Source organism: Chenopodium album, chromosome 10 (genome assembly GCF_948465745.1).
Source record: "Chenopodium album chromosome 10, dcCheAlbu1.1, whole genome shotgun sequence".
In the NCBI taxonomy this organism is placed as follows: Eukaryota; Viridiplantae; Streptophyta; class Magnoliopsida; order Caryophyllales; family Amaranthaceae; genus Chenopodium; species Chenopodium album.
Genome location: NC_137843.1, coordinates 44,779,734 through 44,800,490, shown reverse-complemented (window position 1 = coordinate 44,800,490; position 20,757 = coordinate 44,779,734). Strand labels below are relative to the sequence as shown.

The window sequence follows — 20,757 nt, the reverse complement described above, 5'->3', positions numbered from 1 at the left end:
AAGAGAGAGAAAAATATAAAGAGTTAAAACACTCAAGCATACAAATACAAAGATTCAAAAGCAAGGTTGCACACCTTGGGGGCTTATCTAGGGTCTTGAGCCTTTATCCCTTTTTTTTCAACCTTTAGCCTAACCACGTTACAACCTTCAAAAGACCTCTTTGAGGTATACACACACTTGTGCGAGGTTCGGCTAGAGCTACGTTCGGCCTGATTCCTAACGGATACGTAGGCAACCTCACATTGGGGTGCGGCCGTAATAAACATGCATTCATATTTACATTGATCATATCAAAGGATCTCCAATGCTCATCCCTATTCATTTAGAGCTAGACTTGGGGGCTTGATCCTTGCATTATTAGCTTACCCAGCCTAAGAGTCACCACATTGGACTCTTTTCAATATTTTTCCACGCACTTATGATGAGTGACATTTATGGCACTCATTTGGTCCCTTTTTGGATGATTTCTATTTCATTTTATCTCTCTTTTCTTTAGTTTTCCTTAGTTTTATTCTTGTTTTCTTCATTTTATGCTTTTTGTAGTTAGTTTCTCTATTTCATGCTTTTTCTAGTTTACTTGTTATTTTTCTCTTTTACTTGCTTTTTATCATTTGTTTGTAGGTGGTAATTGATTGTCCAAGAATTCCCGAGCTTCCTCTCTATGAGCTTTCATTGTTTTCATGCCTAAAGATGGTGCAAGAAGCTTCAAGTCAAAGGTGGATCCAAGAGGCAAGCTTCAAGGCTTTGTATATGCCTTCTTCATGGCTTATACTTTTCAAGAAATTCAAGAAAGTTTCTGCCTACTTTGTCCTCCATCATCATCACCTAGGACGTGTGCACCGCTTGAGCTAGGACGAAGAGAAGAAGGGGGAAAGACCCAGAAATGTGCGGGCGCACCAAGGTGGTGTGCGGCCGCACATTGGTCGGGTGCGGCCGCACACCTGGTACGTGCGGGCGCACCAATCTGGGTGTGTCCCGTGCGCACCATTCTCTCTCCTCCGAGCGCCCGCACCTACGAGGGTCTATTTTTGGGCATCAATGCCGACCTCCTCTTTGTAAATATAGTTATTTCTTTCTATTTTTAGAAGGAAGCTTTTAGATTGGACTTCATAGTTAGTTTTTGATAGAATTTTAGAGAGAGAAACTCAAGGATTGAAGAGAGAGAAACTCATGGTTTTTGGTGATTGTTCAAGAATTCTTCATTGTAATTGATCTTTAGATCAAAGTTTTGTAAGGATCTTCTTCTTGATTTCAATACAAGTTTGATTCTAGTTGATTTCATTTGTTTTCCATGTTATTGATGATTGATTGAAGTTTGTTTGATGATTTATTGTAGTTTAATTGATTTTTTATTGATTGTTGGTTTAATCTTTGATTTCAATTATGTTGATGATGAAATTGATGATTGTGGTAGTTTTGATCTTGATTCCTATGGCTAGTGAGTAGTTTTCTAGCTAGGGAAATGGTGAAGCATTGTTTGAGTGATGGATTAGAGTAATTTGGGGATAATTGATGGAGTTGATGATATGATAAAATTTTGTTGATAATTCATGTGCATGTGTGTGATTAATTGAAGTTTGGCCATCTTTGATTATTGCACTAGATTGCATTGTGAGCTTGCTATGATACAGACCATTGATTAGTAACTTGCAATTTCACGATTAAGGTGCTTTGTGACGTTCCCTAGGTAGTGTTTAGCGTATTTGACGCTAGTTAGACCTCTAGGTGAACCATCTTGGTATGCTCTTTTGGATACATGATGATCTTCCTTCATATCACTTGACTTAGTCGGTTTGACCTCCCAAATTACCATTTTCCATTACGATTACATGTGGATCCATTTCCCTAGTGTCTTTAGATTGATTTCATACAAGTTCTTGCATCATTTAGCTCTAGCTCTAATTTCCTTCATAAATCCCCTTTACTTGACTTCGAAATAGCTTGACTTAGGCATTGTGCATTCGACCACCATTCCTTTGGGTTCGACCTTGACTTACCACTACACTAAATAGGGGTTTGTTAAGTTACAAATTTTGTTTGATTGGGTTGGGTGGTAGCCCAACGACCTACCGTTCTCCTTCCCATCAAAATGGAGCCGTTGCCGGGGAATGGTGCTTTGAGTGCATGTTGTTGTTGAGTCTATTTCATTTCATTTGCAAAATACAAAAAAATTTTACACTTTAGGCTACACTTGTAGCCGTGCTACTTATATTTTCTTTGAGTTTTGTATGCATAGGTCCCGAGATCGCTCAATTGTTCCCTTTGATCCGGAGATTGAAAGAACTCTCTCAAGGAGGAGAGTAGAAAACAAGACTTTGGATTATAGTTCCTCAAGCGAAGAAGAGATTGAACAAGAGCAAGTCATGGGAGAACAACCAAGAGTTGCCTTGAAAGAATTGGGAGTACCCGGTGCATATAGGTTCGAGAGCGGCATAGCTCTACCTACAACACCGGAAAACGATTTTGAAATTAGGCCGGCAATGATCACCCTAATTGAGAGGAGAAAATATAGTGGGGCAAAGAACGAGAATCCATTGAACCATCTTAAGGAGTTTGAAAAATATTGCAACACGATCAAGGTTAATGGAGTGTCTCTAGAATTCATCCGCCTTAAGTTGTTCCTTTTCTCCCTCATAGGAAGGTCTTTGGAATGGCTAGACAAATAGGTGAAGCCCAATTCATTGAGAACTTGGGATGATGTCACTAAAGCTTTCTTGTCCCGTTTCTATCCTCAAAAGAAAACGGCGGAGGCGAGAGCTTTAATTCAAGGATTCAAGCAAAAGCCAAATGAGAGTCTTTATGAAGCATGGGAGAGATTCAAGGAGTACCAAAGAGAATGTCCTCACCACGAAATTCCAACATACCAATTGATCCAAATCTTCTATGGTGGTTTGAGTCCTCAAGGAAAGGCATGTCTTGATGGAGGGGCCGGTGGTCCAATCATGAACAAAACCGAAGAAGAAGTTGTGGACATAATAGAGGATGTGGTGACTTACTATAGAGATTGTCAAGATGGGGAAAGAGATTCTTCAAGCAAGCAATATTCGTTGTACTCGGTGGACCATCTCAACGCCATCAACAATCTTTCCTCTCAAATGAAAAGCTTGGGAAAGGAGATGACGGCGATCAAGGCCAAGTTGGAGAGTGTTTCTTCCTCTTCCCAAGCTCCAAATCTTCCTTCCCAAATCAAGGGGAGAGGTACTTCTTCTAACTCTCAAACTCCTTCTACTTCACATAATATGCCTATGGGATGTTTGTTTTGTGATGTATGTGGATAATATGACCATGATTCTAGCAATTGCAACAATGAATGTGTTGATGAGTTTGACAACAATGAGTTTGAACATGTTAATTTTGTGTCAAACAACAATGTTCAAAGGTTTGATAATCAAACAGGCCAATGGAATAGGAATTACCAAAACCAAGGCAATTTTGACAACTATAATCATGGTGGTGGTTATAGGAACCAAGGGAATCAAGGTTCTCGTGGTAACCATAATCAAGGTTATAGTGGCCAAAATCAAAGCCAAAATTATGGTAATCAAAACCAAGGCTATGGTAATCAAAACCAAGGTTATGGAAATCATAACCAAGGTAATGGTAACCATAATCATGGTGGTGGTAACCATAATCAAGGTTATGGTTCAAATCAAAATAGGGGTAATTGGAACAATCAAGGAAGGGGAAATTTTCAAAACAATGCTCAAAGAGGTCCCCCACCCGGATTTGTTCCAAAGACTCAAGGTGAAAATTCCTATTCACAACCTTCTTCCCCTAGGACTACTTTGGAGGAATTGATTGATAATCAAACCAAGATCATTAACACCTATATGGCGGTTAGTGATAAGAAATTCAATGAGATGATGACCCACAATAAGATGCTTGAGACTCAAATTACCCAATTAGCAAGCACTATTAAGGATTATGCTAGTCCTTCATCTTTGCCTTCCCAAGGTGTTGAACCAAAGAAACCCGTGTACTCTATTGCCACAAGTGGTGGAAATGACTTTAATGAGGGAGTTTCTTGTTCAAAAGAGAAAAGAGATGAGAGAGGTGCTATGGAGAATGAAGTGGAGAGGGTTGAGTCCAAGGAAATTTATTGTGAGGTTGAGGAAAAAGAAGAATGTGTTGTTAAAAAGATGAGTGAGGTAGAGAGATTTCCCGATCTACCATAACCCCAAAAATACTTGAGATTCAAAATGGATGAGCAATTTGGGAAGTTCCTTGAAGTTCTTAAGGAAGTCCATGATTCCACAACCTCTACCGAGCCAATTCCCGATATGCCTAAGTACTCCAAGTTCCTTAAGGAGATACTAGAGGAGAAGGAAAATTTTGATGAGGGTAGTTCAGTGGAAGGAGGGAAGTGTTTTAGTGCTCTTATCCATGGCGAGCTTCCGGAGAAAATGGAAGATCCGGGGAATTTTTCAATCCCTTGTCAAATCAAGAAAATGGTTTTTGAGAATGCTTTGTGTGATCTAGGAGCTAGTGTGAGTATTATGCCCTTTTCGGTTCTCAAGAGGCTTGATCTAGGTGAGCTTCAACCATCTAATATAACACTTCAATTGGCCGATCGCTCTATTAAGCTTCCTAAGGGAAGAATTGATGATGTCCTTTTTAAGATTGGAGAGTTTGTCTTTCCCGTGGATTTTGTTGTTTTGGAGATTGAGGAGGATGAGCATATTCCAATCATTCTAGGGAGGCCTTTCTTAGCCACCTCGGGAGCCTTAATAGATGTGAAGGGAGGCCAAATTACATTGAGATGTGGAAAATTGGAAGAGAGTTTTAAGTTGAAGCCAATGCGTGAGTCCTTATCTTGTGTGCAAGATATAGCATGTGCTAGTCTTTCTCGTTCCATTGATGATGTGTGCATGGTTGATTCTTCTACTAACGATGTTTTTGAGATTGTTGATGAGGTTTGTGCAAGTCTTGATGATGTTAGTGAAGAAGAATTTGTAATTCAAAAGCCAAGGGATGAGAAAGAAATTGAGATTCCAAATTGGTTCAAGCTTAATTCTCAAGATGAAGAGAAAGCTTCCATGATTAAAGATGTTGAAGTCAAGCCGAAGAAAAAGGCCCGTGACTCGAAGAAAGCAAGAAAAAGAAAGAAGTTGAGAAAAGAGAAGGAAGAATTTGAAAAGAATTTTGTGAAGGTTTCATTAAGCAACGATGAGAAGTTGCTCAAAATTGAAGAAAATTTTGCTCTATCAAATACCTTGAAGAAGGTGGTGTTCTTTGACCCTCCATGATTTGGAGGAAGGGTCGAGCTTAGGACCTTAAGCAAGCGCTTCCCGGGAGGCAACCCGGAGTTTCTAACTTTTCCTTTTTCCTTTTTGATTTTTGAATTTTCTTATTTTTGTTTCTTTTATTACTTTGTCTTTTCTTTCACTTTTCTACTTGATTGGATTTTTAGGATGACCTTTTGCGGGATTGGAATTCTACAAGTATGCATGATGAATGGAAGGTGTTCATGGCGCAAATCACATTTTGTTCGATTTTAATCGAATTTTGAGGTAAAAAGGGTAAGAATTTTAGAGAGGTAAGATAGGAAATTCATGTTTTGAAAGTTGGAGGAAATTGATACTTAGTGAATTTTTGTGGTGAGCACATGAATTTTCAACTTTGAGGGCTTTGAAAATGATTTTAGCTACTGCCTATGTTGTTCCTCATCACCATCATGATTCATGTGCGCACCAAAATAGGCAGTAAGTATCAAATTTTTGAGAAAAAAGGAAGGAAGGGGCACGCACAGGGATGTGCGGCCGCACAAGAGGCATGTGCGGCCGCACAGAGCCTGCGTGTGCGCAGGCTGTGCGGGCGCACACTAGCTCTGTGCGGCCGCACATTGATGGACGGGTAATATACCCTCCTTCTTCCTCCTTTTTCCCTTCATTTCCTTTTTCCCTCATCTTCCTCACGAACTCCCCTCATTGAAACCCTCTTGTGTGCACCTTGTCCTTCCTCATTCACCATCTAAAATCACTCAAATCCTCACTAAAATCACTCCATTTTCACTCAAAATCACTCACAAACCTTACTACACTACAAATTCCTCACAAATTGACCCAAATTTCACTCACTCTCTCTCCTACTCTTGGTGGCCGAAAATTGGGGCTTTTGTTAGGGGTTCAAATTGCTTGCTCAAAGTTGGTTAATCTTGCTTCTTTTATGGTATAATCACTAATCCTTGCTTTAATTTTGCCATCTATATCATAATTTTGCATAGATTGATAATTTATATGAGCGTGAATAGTGAAGTATTGATTTTGTGATTTTTGATGCTTGATCTTGATATTGGTTGTGATTTGGTGATGTTTATTGATTGATTTTGCATAACATTGTATTGTTTGTTGATTTTGTAGTGATTCTCATCATTTTTGGTTGATATATTGTGAGTTGAATTTTTGGAGTATTGGTAGTATGTGGTGATTTTGGTATTGGTCTTGTGGTTGTTCTTGGATTGTTGAAAGGAAGTTTTTCTTGGATTATTGGTGTTGTTGATTGGTTTGGAATTGGTTTTGATTGAAAAGAAGTGTGAATTTGGAGTTTGTTAATTTTGGTAGTAAGTGGTGAATTTGGGTGTGGTATTTGTGGTTCATTGGTTTTGCTCCTTGTTGGATATTGGTGATCCTTCTAAGCCTCTCAAAAATGTCTAAATACCTCAAGAAACTCACCAAGAAACGAAAAACCGATGTTAGCATCGATGAACCTCCTCACCCAAGTACCTCCTCTAGGCGTAGTACATCTTCTAGGCCTAGTACTTCCAACCCCTCCTCCACTCAAACACGACCCCCAACCTCTCTACCCAAAAAGAAAAACTTCACCGACAAACAAAAGACCTTCTACCAAAATTTGAAGGAAGAAAGAACCCTAAAACAAACCCGCCACTACTTCCAACCCGATATGGTGAAATTGGGAATTGATAATGATATGCGGTCGTTGCTCCTAAACCTCCGATTGGGTTCTTTCATCACCGATGCCTACCGCACCTACAAGGAGCCTACTTTGGAGTTCTTGGCTACCTTGGAGCTTGTACCCGTAGGAGGGGTATATAGGGTGCGCTTCCAATTGTTCAACCACATCTTCGACCACTCATTGGAAGAGTTCAACGCCGCTTTGGATTTTGATCCCCACGGGGATATTGTAAACGTTGAACATTACATCTTCCCGGAGTATGATCAAAACTCGTGGTGGGAAGACATCTCAGGTGGTAACGAGTTTATCACCAGCAGGGCTAAGATCTCATCGGTGTACCAACCTTGTCTTAGGGTTGTACACCGTCTTTTGGGCTATGTTTTGTTCCCCAAACAAGAATTGGGGAAGTTGAGCAGGTTGGAGCTCAAGGTCCTATGGTTGTCTACCCGCCCGGAGTATGTGGACCGGTTGAACTTGGGGTATATCTTTGCCCAATATTGTTTGGACCTTCGCAAGAGGAGTTCGGGAGAGATCCCATGCGGGGGCATGGTAACTAGGCTCTTGACTCGCCTTCGCCTCGATGCTTATCTCCCATTTTGTAAGGAGATCGGGGATAGTACTTCCATCTACCTCGATATGCAACAATTGGGTCAAATCCAATTCATCTCCAAGGGCTATAGCGAAGGGAGATATGAGTGGCTTAGGGGCAACGAGCATTGGTGCTACTTGCCTAACCCCGGCTTGACTTCTTTGGCCCGGATCGCCGACAATGTGTGGCATGTCCCCAAGTCCTTTCGGCATCCTAACTTCGACTCCGATGAGGATGAGGAAGAAGATGATGAAGAGGAACAACAACATCAACAAAAACAACAACATTCTCCACAACAACAAGCTCCTCAAGAGCAAGAGCAAGAGCAAGGGCAACATGCTTATGCCGATGCGGATTTGAGGGCTCTTAGTGAGCAAATGAGTGGATTGAAAATCCACATGGATGGCATGTATGATCAAGACTTTGGGGCCATCTATGAGAAACTAAGAGGTATTCAAGAGATACAACAAGGTACGTTTGCACAACAACAACAAATTTATGAGGCGGAAGTTAACCGTGCGACCATTACTCCCCCGGTTAACTATCCGTACTTCCCGCCCCAACAAGGTCCTCTACCTTCGTATGGGCATCCTTATTGGTCGGGGCCTTCTAACCCCGACACCGAGCGTCACTACTATCCAGACGAGCACGGTAACAATGATTACAAGGCTCCGGGTGGTAGTGACTATAGGGGTGATCCTAACTACCCCCATGTCCATCCCAACCACCCCTTCGAACTCACTTTGCCCGATAACTTCACCCCTCTTGCTTCTTGACAACATGATCTTTTCAAGGGGCATTATGGGTGGCCCGAGGGGTACACCGGAGGATGGGAGCCTTACCCTCATCCCTTCGATGACCCCGAGCGCAACAAGGACCCCGATGGGGCCGGGCCGAGTGGGAGTGGTGGTGGTGATGGTAGTAGTTATTAGTTCCCTTTATCTTCTCATGCTTTTTGCCTCCATCCCTTATATTTTTGATGCATGTTTTGTTTTGATTGGGATGTTGAGATGTATTTTTATCTAGCTTGGGGGAACTACTAATTTGCTCGGTGACCAATTTTGTTGTTGTGTACATACCTTGGTTGTTTGCATGTTTATTTTTATTCCTCTTGTTTGATTTCCTCATTTTCTCGATCTCTAGGCTACCTTCCTTGTAGCTCGCTTGTTTGCCCAATTTTCTTGGATGCTTGTTGTTTGTGGTGATGTTTCGCTTGGCATGTTGTTGTTGATGATCCCTTATATCCAAATCCCTTAATCCAAAACCCTTTGATCCAAATCCCTTAAATCCAAATCTTGTAGTTTAGAGTAGTTCTTTAGTTAGTTTAGACTTTATTGTTTACTTAGTTTTATTTCTTTTATTCTTCTATTCTTTGGTTAGTTTAGCCTTTATTTTCTTTGGTTGTATATACTTTTTGATTGGATTTGTTTCTTTTTATTTGTTGTTTTCTTCTATTTTTTTTGAAGTTACTAACCATTTTCTTTGTTCATAGTTTCTTTTATTTCTTTTTCTCACTCGGTTCCTTGAAGAGCTTATGGATATGGAATGCTACGAGGTGGTTTCTAATCGCTTCGTTTATTTTTGCTAAGCTTGGAAGCCCGGTGAGACCTTTCTTATTTTCTCTTTATTTTCCTTGGTTGCATAGAATAGGATTAGTTTAGGAGAAGTTGAATGGTTCGAGGATGGATGCCTGTTAACACGTAATGTGTTTGGGATCGATGACTTTGATGTCGATCGATCACTTGTTTGTCGATTGGGAATTTTATGTGTTTAACTTGCTTTCTAGTCCTTTGCATGCTATTTCTCCTATATTTCCTTTTCTATGTCTCCGTATCTTTTCTATTACTTTCTTTTATTTTACTTTTTATCATACTTTCCTTTATTTTTCTTTTCATTTTTGATGTGATTTTGAGGCATTATTTTTCATTTTTTTTTTCTTATGGAATGAACCTTGTACATTGGACTTGTCTTTTGCATGATTTTCTTCCTAGGTTGTAAAGGTATGCACGGTTTGAGACTATGTTCGGTTGACTCTAGGATAGTGTATGCTAGGGTAGTTAGTTAGAACTAGTGGGAACTTGAAGCGGGATTCTACTTGTTTGTGGCATGTTGGTAGTTGCTCCCTATAGTTAATATGGCACCACTAGTGAGTTATTGCCACATCCTTGTGAGGTTACTTTTTTTCTAGCCTTCATCATTTCTTGTATGAGCGGCGTGGATCCTTGACTATGCAAACCTAATCTAATAAAGCTTGATGTATGATTCTCAAACACGAGACCGAACTATCTAGGAAGGACAAAGGCACATTTTTCGGGGTGGTATTTTTCATTTTTGTTATATTTTGTTATTTTCTTTATTTTTGGGTTTACATTTTCCTTCTTGCAACCATTTGAGCCTTATCCCTTCTTCCAAGCCACATCTTTAGTTATTTGACCTTTTGTTTCATTTTCTATATTTTCTTAGTTTTTGTGAAGCAATATGATCATTTGAGATGGAGTTTGTGATGGATAAGTTGGACATTTGGTTTCTATGAATGCAAGTTTTTGATTTCATTTTCTTTGTGAATAATGGCAAATATTTGTGAAAAAAGCCGTCCTACTTCAAAATGGGCATGGACTAATAATTGCATATAGGAAAAGCCGTCCGAATTAAGTAAAAGGCAAAGACATTGCAAATTCATTAAAAAAAAAAGTTGAAAAAGTGAATAATTCAAAGATATTTTGATGTATTCTTTTCTCCTTCTAAGAATTGAGGAAAATGCTTCATTTTAGCTTGGGGGAGAAGCGTGTACGCTTTTTGTATATATTTTTGTGAGTATAGCTTCAAGTAAGCTTGGGGGTGTTGTTTTTGTTTGGTAATTTCTTGATTGTGGTGTTAAGGATTGATCACCCTTTTGCTTCACTTTTTAGGAAAATCACCAAATTTTTAAATTTTAGCCTACCTTCACCCTTTATGCCTTACATTACAACCTTGGGGAAAGACCTTTCGACCTAGATAGTTGAGTCACTATCGGGGGAGGGTATCATGGGTCATTGCCTAAGGAGAGGGGATGCATAGTCAAGATTGTCGAGTAGCCTAAAAATAATTCTTTTTCCGGTTCCTTCGAGGAATCATTGGGACACTCACTAAGGGGAGATTTGAGACTAGTGGGGAGAACGCGGTAAGATTGTTTGGGATGAACGTGGATTGTGATGACTAGTTCCTATGCCTAGCATACCCTATGTTTCAATCAACCTTGGATATCTTGAAACGTGCATACCTTAACTACTTGAGAAAGATTGTCATTCATTTGCATTATAGTCTTTATGTTAGTTCATTTCGCAAAGGTTTGTTTTCATTTTATTTTCCTTCCTTTTTAGGGTTTGCCTCATTGATGTTTGGTGGAGAGTTATGGGTCAAACTCTTAGGATACCCTTACTAGACCTCCCTCGTCCTCATAGGCGACTTTGGGGTTTAAAGGGCTTGTTGTAGCTAAAAACAACCGTGATTCCTACGACAGTGAGTTTTAGTATATTCTTATCTTAAGTCTTTCTTTTTCGTTTTCAATAAAATTTTCATCCTTAATCTTTCTTGCTTTGTTTTGCTCGAGGACGAGCAAAAGTTTAGCTTGGGGGAATTTGATGAGTGACATTTATGGCACTCATTTGGTCCCTTTTTGGATGATTTCTATTTCATTTTATCTCTCTTTTCTTTAGTTTTCCTTAGTTTTATTCTTGTTTTCTTCATTTTATGCTTTTTGTAGTTAGTTTCTCTATTTCATGCTTTTTCTAGCTTACTTGTTATTTTTCTCTTTTACTTGCTTTTTATCATTTGTTTGTAGGTGGTAATTGATTGTCCAAGAATTCCCGAGCTTCCTCTCTATGAGCTTTCATTGTTTTCATGCCTAAATATGGTGCAAGAACCTTCAAGTCAAAGGTGGATCCAAGAGGCAAGCTTCAAGGCTTTCTATATGCCTTCTTCATGGCTTATACTTTTCAAGAAATTCAAGAAAGTTTCTGCCTACTTTGTCCTCCATCATCATCATCTAGGACGTGTGCACCGCTTGAGCTAGGATGAAGAGAAGAAGGGGGAAAGACCCAGAAATGTGCGGGCGTACCAAGGTGGTGTGCGGCCGCACATTGGTCGGGTGCGGCCGCACACTTGGTGCGTGCGGGCACACCAATCTGGGTGTGTCCCGTGCGCACCATTCTCTCTCCTCCGAGCGCCCGCACCTACGAGGGTCTATTTTTGGGCGTCAATGCCGACCTCCTCTTTGTATATATAGTTATTTTTTTCTATTTTTAGAAGGAAGCTTTTAGATTGGACTTCATAGTTAGTTTTTGATAGAATTTTAGAGAGAGAAACTCAAGGATTGAAGAGAGAGAAACTCATGGTTTTTGGTGATTGTTCAAGAATTCTTCATTGTAATTTATCTTTAGATCAAAGTTTTGTAAGGATCTTCTTCTTGATTTTAATACAAGTTTGATTCTAGTTGATTTTATTTGTTTTCCATGTTATTGATGATTGATTGAAGTTTGTTTGATGATTGACTGTAGTTTAATTGATTTTTGATTGATTGTTGGTTTAATCTTTGATTTCAATTATGTTGATGATGAAATTGATGATTGTGGTAGTTTTGATCTTGATTCCTATGGCTAGTGAGTAGTTTTCTAGCTAGGGAAATGGTGAAGCATTGTTTGAGTGATGGATTACAGTAATTTGGGGATAGTTGATGGAGTTGATGATATGATTAAATTTGGTTGATAATTCATGTGCATGTGTGTGATTAATTGAAGTTTGGCCATCTTTGATTATTGCACTAGATTGCATTGTGAGCTTGCTATGATACGGACCATTGATTAGTAACTTGCAATTTCACGATTGAGGTGCTTTGTGACGTTCCCTAGGTAGTGTTTAGCGTAGTTGACGCTAGTTAGACCTCTAGGTGAACCATCTTGGTATGCTCTTTTGGATACATGATGATCTTCCTTCATATCACTTGACTTAGTCGGTTTGACCTCCCAAATTACCATTTTCCATTACGATTACATGTGGATCCATTGCCCTAGTGCCTTTAGATTGATTTCATACAAGTTCTTGCATTATTTAGCTCTAGCTCTAATTTCCTTCATAAATCCCCTTTACTTGACTTCGAAATAGCTTGACTTAGGCATTGTGCATTCGACCTCCATTCCTTTGGGTTCGACCTTGACTTACCACTACACTAAATAGGGGTTTGTTAAGTTACAAATTTTGTTTGATTGGGTGGGGTGGTAGCCCAACGATCTACCGTTCTCCTTCCCATCAACTTAGCCCTTGCGGCCTAACTTTAGTGTCAGTTTCACACACATCACAGATACATGACCAAATAATCCTACCTTTAGGAACCCTTTGTCATGAAATCTTAACACAACACTGAAGCATGCCTAGTCACAACAAAATCACTCATCATTGCATCACAAAGTATGATGTGCTTAGCCTCCGTGCCTAAGTTATCCAAATACTTTCATCATTGAGTCAACAATTGAGATAGCCTAGGATGAGTTAATCCTTACACCTTGAGAGATAGTATCAAACAACGTTTGACTAAGCTCATTCAACATGCACCTTCAAAAATTCACTCCGATTCTTTTTCGCGTCTTTCTTTTTTGGGGGAAAGTCGGTACCCTCTACAAAAATAACGGAAAAATTGTTACTTTTCACAACACTATGCACACACGGGTCATGAGTCACACGTGTCATTTCACTTCGAGACGAGTCATTAACCTCGAGTCAATCACAGCGAGTCAAGTTTATACCTTGAGTCATGTCAAGTCAATGAGTCAAACAACACTAAGTCTTAGGTCAACCCTAAAGAAAGATAAGCAAAGTCCTATAGTCAAATATAAATGCAGGAGCATCCCAGCAAGCAAGAACATTCCCGGATTTTTTTGAAAAATCGCGAATATGACACATGAGATTCTTCCAAGATGAGAGGAGTTACATAGATCAGTAAATTAGAGATGAGGAGCTTTAATTTACAAAAGATTTGAGAAGATAGCACGAGATGGGCGGTCTTCGACAACGTTCGCTAAGATTGTGGAGGTTGTCACTAAGATTTGAGAAGATAGCACGAGATAGGCGGTCTTCGACAGCGTTCGCTAAGATTTTGGAGGTTGTCACCAAGATTTGGGAAGATAGCACGAGATGGGCGGTCTTCGACAGCGTTCGCTAAGATTGTGGAGGTTGTCACCAAGATTTGAGAAGATAGCACGAGATGGGCGGTCTTCGACAGCGTTCGCTAAGATTGTGGAGGTTGTCACCAAGATTTGAGAAGATAGCACGAGATGGGCGATCTTCAACAGCGTTCGCTAAGATTGTGGAGGTTGTCACCAAGATTTGAGAAGATAGCACGAGATGGGCGGTCTTCGACAGCGTTCGCTAAGATTGTGGAGGTTGTCAACAAGATTTGAGAAGATAGCATGAGATGGGCGGTCTTTGACAGCGTTCGCTAAGATTGTGGAGGTTGTCACCAAGATTTGAGAAGATAGCACAAGATGGGCGGTCTTCAACAGCGTTCGCTAAGATTGTGGAGGTTGTCACCAAGACTTGAGAAGATAGCACGAGATGGGTGGTCTTCGACATCGTTCGCTAAGATTGTGGAGGTTGTCACCAAGATTTGAGAAGATAGCACGAGATGGGCGGTCTTCGACAGCGTTCGCTAAGATTGTGGAGGTTGTCACCAAGATTTGAGAAGATAGCACGAGATGGGCGGTCTTCAATAGCATTCGCTAAGATTGTGGAGGTTGTTACCAAGATTTGAGAAGAGCGGTTCGTGATGAGGCGGTCTTCGACAACTTTTGCTATGATTGGGAAGGTTGTCACTATGATTCAAGAAAAAAGCTCGAGATGTAGCAGCAATGATAGACGACGTTCCCTAGGATGTGGGGAGTTGTCACACAACTAAAGGTGGCTACTAGAAGAGTTATCTTCAATCGTGTTCCCCAGGATGTGGAAGATGGTCACAAGCGGCGGAGAATGACTATAAGAAAAGTCATCTTCGATGAAATAGGAGGTAGCTACAAGCAAAGAGGTATTCAACAAATGCAACAAACCGGTTACTTTGGAGACGTGTGCTCGACGGTGCAAGATACGCGTTTCTTAACTTTCTTATCTGTTTAACTAACGCTAGTTTGCAGGTATCGAGGTTACAAGAATGATTTAGGATCGCAGAACGTTCTGGATCATTCTCCGTCCCTATCGCTACTTTGACTTTCGTTTTCGAAACTTTCGTTTCTCCAAACTCAGTCCAAGTGGGGGCTTCTATAGACACCCAAATGTGTCTCCCCAAAGCCAAACCCAGTGATGAATACCTTTTGCGTCGAATGATTATCGAATGAGGTGAAAGTGTGAAAGGTCAAGTGTTGCGGTTGGTTTTTATTAAATACTTTCTTTCTGTTTTCAAAAACAACTCTATTTTATGAAAACATCCAATCTAGTTTAGTTTGGTCTATGAAAAGGGTCCAATAATAGTGTAGTTGGATGGGGCTTGCAAAGAGCTTTCCAACGATATATTATAAACCCAATTCCGATGAATAATGAGGAAGTTACGGCCAAAATACTAAACTGGGCCCGGTTTGATCTTTACATGCGGCCCAATGATCTAGGGGAGGGCCCAATGTTAATTATTATTCCTAAAGTTATTAGAATTGACTATAGTCTTCTAGAATTCTCTAGAAGGTTCTCTTTAATCCTAATAGAATTAGAATTAATAATTATATATTTTGATAAAGTTTTATTTGGAATAAAATATTATTTTATGAAAGATACGATTTCAGTTTCATACGGACTTTAAAAATCGATTTTGATCCACATATGGACTCCGTGTTGAAAGCACGTAGAAGTCCAGGTTGTCGCCAGACGACAGGCCTGTCGCCTGGCGACAAGGTCGGTTTTGCAGCGACAGCGTGGAGTTTTATTCCTTATCAAATTCTACTTATTTCCAGACTGTTTTCTTATAAATAGGGTCCTGAACCTCCGTTTTTAATCATCAACGATCGACAATCAATCTACAATCAATTATCTACAACAATCATCTTTCCCTCTCAAAAAGCTAGAAGCTCTCTCTATTCTTTTTCTAAACCTTCCTTCTCACAAAATTCCGCATTCACGAGATCTAGACACACCTAGCCAAGTTCGAAGTTGCCTTCGCCCTAGACGTGAAAGGTTATAATTTCTGAGGGTTTGGTCCCAAATATCTATTTTAATTATTTAATTTGATTGTTTTATTTTATATTTTCCTTGAAGTTACTAACGCGTGTATTTTGTTATTAGAAAGAGGTACGAGGCATCCAAGTAAGTACTTTAATTGTTTTATTGATATTATGATATAGAAATCATGTTTAGGTTCCTATTTTGATTCCTAGTATCATGTTAGGATGTTTCTGTTGCTTTCCTAGTACCATGTTTAGGGAAAAGGTTATAATATCAAATATGCTTATTATGATTCCTGCGATGCTTCCTATTCTCTTTTCTAATATCATGTTAGTATCATGGTAGATTTAAAGCTTTGATCTTTATCGTTTAGTGACATGCTAGGGTTTGTTATTAATCTTGTTAGTATCATGCCTAGTATCTTGCTATTATTATGCTTTAATATGATTATGATAATTATGATTATTATGATTGTTATTATGATTATGATCATAATTATGATGATTGTTATTATGTTGCTTGATATTATATTATTGTTATTGCTTGATCACACCTTTTATGCATGTTTAAAGGAAATTTGTACTTGTAATCACGCTTAATAAGGTAATTAATAATCTTGTTTAGGGCTAATATGATTATAATTCAAGTGATCGCCAATAATAGTTTTGCTTGTGCATTAAATTCAACCAACATAGATAAACAAGTTTAGGGTTAACCTTTTGTTTGCATGTTAGTCAGAAAGCGCACATGAATACAAGAAGAATAAAGTAGAGGCCTATTTAGGGCAGGTTCAATCTCTTTTAGGTTGGATTTTTACCTTCATCCCCGAACCCTATTTGGTTCAAGACCTTTTGGAGTTGACGATCTCCTGGATCGTTAAGGGGTGTAATCTTCACCTTGTGAACGGTTTACAAGTTCCTAAAACTTGTTGGCGACTCTTTTGCTCTAGCTTCCTTCCCTTTGGACGCCACCATGCTTAAGTGTATGATCACAGTGGGGTTCAAGCTTGGGATAATGCTTGAAATATTCCCTACACCTTATAAACAACAAAGACGTGTTCCCTATTATTTGTAGGGGGACATTCCCAGTCTTGTAATGTAAGCTTCTCTTACTAAGAGGACCTACCGTCCAAGTATTGCCGTTATAATCTCCATGTACGACAGACGTTTGATTAACATTAAAACGGACTAGTACTTGTAAGGAGGGTGTTCCCACGGCCCTTTACACGCCTTTAAAAGCCCACGACCCTTTAAAAGCCTAGGACTTTACACTTGTTAAGGTGTGTTAGGATTTGCATTCTTGACTGTTTGGAGAACCTTGAATTAGAATGGATCCTATCATCACGCTTTTTTGTAAGAAACAAGTAGGAGTCACCAATGATTTTAAGAAAAATCATAAACCTCGTTCATGCCTTTCTTCGAAGTGGAGTTCAACGGATATTTAGCATGAATCGTAAGTTTACCCATGCCCAAATTGGTCTACATGAACCAGAAATGAGTTCGAGAGCGAGGGTACCAAGATAACGTTCCCTTTAGAGGGGAATTGCTATCGTACCCCTAGTACGGCCTCTACTAGCTCTTCCTCTTTCAAAATTTCATCACCAAACAATATATGCAACGTGATACCTAAAAACTAAGTTATTTGATTTTATTTACACACATTAATCATGTAGGAATTACATTACAAAAGTCGTTATTCTTATTTAATCAATATTCGTGAAAGGAACAAAAATAAACAAGATTTGCCTTGGCTTAAGTGATCAATCAACAATTAATTATTCGATTCTAATCTTTATTTAACGCAAGATACTATGTGGAATTAATTAATTAAAAGTTTGTTTAAAATGATCAAACAACACTAATTAATTAATTAAAGTTATTTTAAACAAGAAAATAATGGGATTGATCTAAGTGCTCGAGAATTTACCACTTCTCTTTGCTAGGTCTTCGTTTAGAACACTTATGGACTCCTTCTTGTTCAGGAACCTCCACCGTAGTAACAAGTATTGAGGGGGTGAGTGTTTAGGACAAGAGGGTTTGATAGTTCATAAGTTTACAAAGTTTCTGCCAGAGTTTTAGGTTAATTTCTGTCTGTTTGAGCCTCGTATTAAGCCTCTATTTATAGGGAATGGGTGCATTCAAGGTTTTGAGCATTCTGCCGCAGCAAGTGTCGCGCGCATCTAAACGGGTTGCACGCGACAGCCTTGCGCAAGACATAGAGATGCACTGCTTTGGGCAGCGTAACTAATGATCTTACGCGCGGTATTATGGTAAGATTCGATTTTATATTTTTATGAAATTCTAAATCTTCCGCAAGCGCAATACTAGCAGTTGCGCTGGGTGATGCGCGGAACTGAGTAGGTTGCATGCGTCAGACCTTATTTCATTTGTTTTTGGGTTAGGCTAGTCATTTTTGTGTCCTTGTGATTCAATCAGTTATCCAAAAGTATTCTTCACATTGATCCAACACGAAGATGGTTTTATTTATCGTCATAGCACTTCTTGTCGGGACAGGAGGCCGAAAGTAGATTTCTACAGTTAGCCCCCACTTTGATCGAGTCTAGAATAGACGAGGATCAAAGTAGTCAAGGAAATAAATCCGAGACTCATTATGCGAAGTTCCCTAAGAATAGAGAACCTATCAGAAATGTTAAGGATGTCGAAACGATCCCTGATTCGCTAAGTGTTTGAGACAAGTAGCTATTAAGGCTAGAAAAAGCATTCCCAGTCTTAACGCGCTAAATAATCTAGATTGATCCTTTGCAAAGGTAGAACTCTTTTACGGGTAAAGGCAGTCCTGGGTGGTGTCCAGTCATGAGAAGAAATCGGTTAAAAAGGATTAAAGGGGATGATATCCTCTCGATTATGGCATCGTTCGCCTAAAGTCCCTCGATATGTCATTGAAACTTTAGCCTGATTTTAACAAGTTAAAAGGATGATAAAAGGGAGGCGTTTCGGCATTCGTAGCCTAACATGTGAATAAATTTCTTGACACTCGCTTGTCAAAACGCGGTATTCGGTGTCCACAAGATAGAAATACATGCCTCGGGACTGGAGGCATATATCCAAATCTAGTGAGAGAGAAGAAAATCGGAAACTCTCTAAGCAGTTTTGTCCGCAAGATGAAAACATGTGTCTCAGGACTGGAGGCACGTGCCTAAATAGATGCGACATCGCACGTCGCTCTTTATACAGGGGGTGGACGGACACCCTAACTGTCCAGTAAGCCAGTAAGCTCACTAGCTACCATATTTGTTTCGACATCATACGTCGCCCTTTATACAGGGGGGTAGACGAACACCCTAACTTTCCGGTAAGTCAGTAAGCTCACTAACTACCGTGTTTTCTTCCAATTAAGAAGTGTCTGTTCTCGAATGGTTTGGCGCGCCAGTCGACTCGTTTTAGCTAATGCCTAAAGAAAGAAAGTAAGTAAAGAAATTCTTCCGTTTTAGTTACGAGAGGTAGATCACGTTGGTTAGGAAGAGGTGAAATTTTACGCAACACCTACACTATACATTTTTACGCTGTATGATAACGCCTTACAATTTTACGCTGTATGATAACGTCATCCTTTTTGCTGTGGACGCCAAAAAGAAAGAAAAGAACGTGACATTTCTAAAGTCAGTACTGTAAAATGACAAACCTGTTTATGGGAGCTTTTACGTAAAGCATTACTACGGAGCGTCTTAAGACACGCTCACGAAAAACGTCCAAAACGTATGCTTAGAGCAGGCACAAAGCACGGTGTGCATGCAAGATGATGCAAAAAAAATATTAAAGAAGAAAATAAACTACAAAATGCAAAGCCATTAAAAAGATTTCGATAATTTACGCGCCATTACGTCTAACAACGAGCAAAAACCGTTAAAAATTAATCAAACGGATCGAAATTTGAATACCGGTCTTTTAAGTGACCAGTATCTGCGCGCAACTCAGTGGGTCGCACTGGCCAGGCGCGCACATCATTCTAAGTTGAGCTGGGCTATCACGCGCAACTGATTGAGTTGCGCGCGACATTTAAATTAGCAAAAAGAAAATCGCTGAGCGCGATTTTTCATTTCGCTCTCTCTCTCCTTCCTTCGCCATTTTCGCTCCTTTCTCTCTATAAAAAGCTTGAATTCTCTTGTTTTTCGAAGCTAAAGGAAGTAGATTTCGTCCCCTATTCTTATTTTCCATAATCCAATGTAAGTTTTTATTAATTTCGTTCCATTTTTGGCTGAAATTGAGCGATTTTTGAACCGTAAAAACCCCAAAATTAAAATTTAGGGGTTTTCGATTTGCTCCATTATTCTTGAAATTACTTTTTCCATGTTGTTATACTATGTTTAAGGAGTGTTTTACAATAAATTTCATGAAAATGGTTAAGTATTGAACCTTGTATGAGCATTTCTTTGTTTAAGTATGTTCTTGCTTTCTTTCCTTCGAATTTAGTTTGAATCAGTTGTTTTGCTTGCTTATTTTTGTTGTACTTGTTGATTATGAAGTAAATTATAGCATTAGAACTATTTTCACTTTCATGAGTCATGTTTTGAAAATTTTGAATCCGAAAAAAAGCGCGAAATATGCATTTAGCTTGTTTTTGCCATGTTCGAACCTCAAGATTGTTTGGTAGACGATAATTATGCTTACGTTATCATTATTCGCCTAAAAGTATTTGATTCTTTGAGATTTAGGAATACAATCTCTAGAATACTTTAGTTGAAACTGGTATAGGATAGCTTTTGTGGGTGTTAAAAGCCCCCATTTACTGAGTTTAACTGCAGGTATCGTATCCCTCAAGCATGGGTGGCATTCGATTTTTGTGTTTTGCCCTCTCGGAAGTCGTTATGCTGCCGAAATGGGTCTAGAAACATGTGTATTAGTTTTTTCTTCTTCTTTTTTTTTCTTTAGGGAGAAAATAAACTAATAAGGAACCTTATCTATTATAGCATGGATTCTCCTCCGTTTGTCGATGTTGAGGAGGACATAGGACTCGTGCCTGACGAGGCAATTCACCCTCAAAAGAGGGTGACACGTCCTCGTGAGGAGGTTTGAGAGCGACGCGTCGGGGCCGATCGACGTCGCCAGGAGGATGTGGTTTGGGAG

General features: G+C 39.4%; 1 pseudogene; it reads right to left on the bottom strand.

Annotated features, from left to right (window-relative positions):
• Nucleotides 1-2,755: 2,755 nt before the first annotated feature.
• Nucleotides 2,756-2,854, bottom strand: LOC145565779 (small nucleolar RNA R71; annotated as a pseudogene).
• Nucleotides 2,855-20,757: the final 17,903 nt, after the last annotated feature.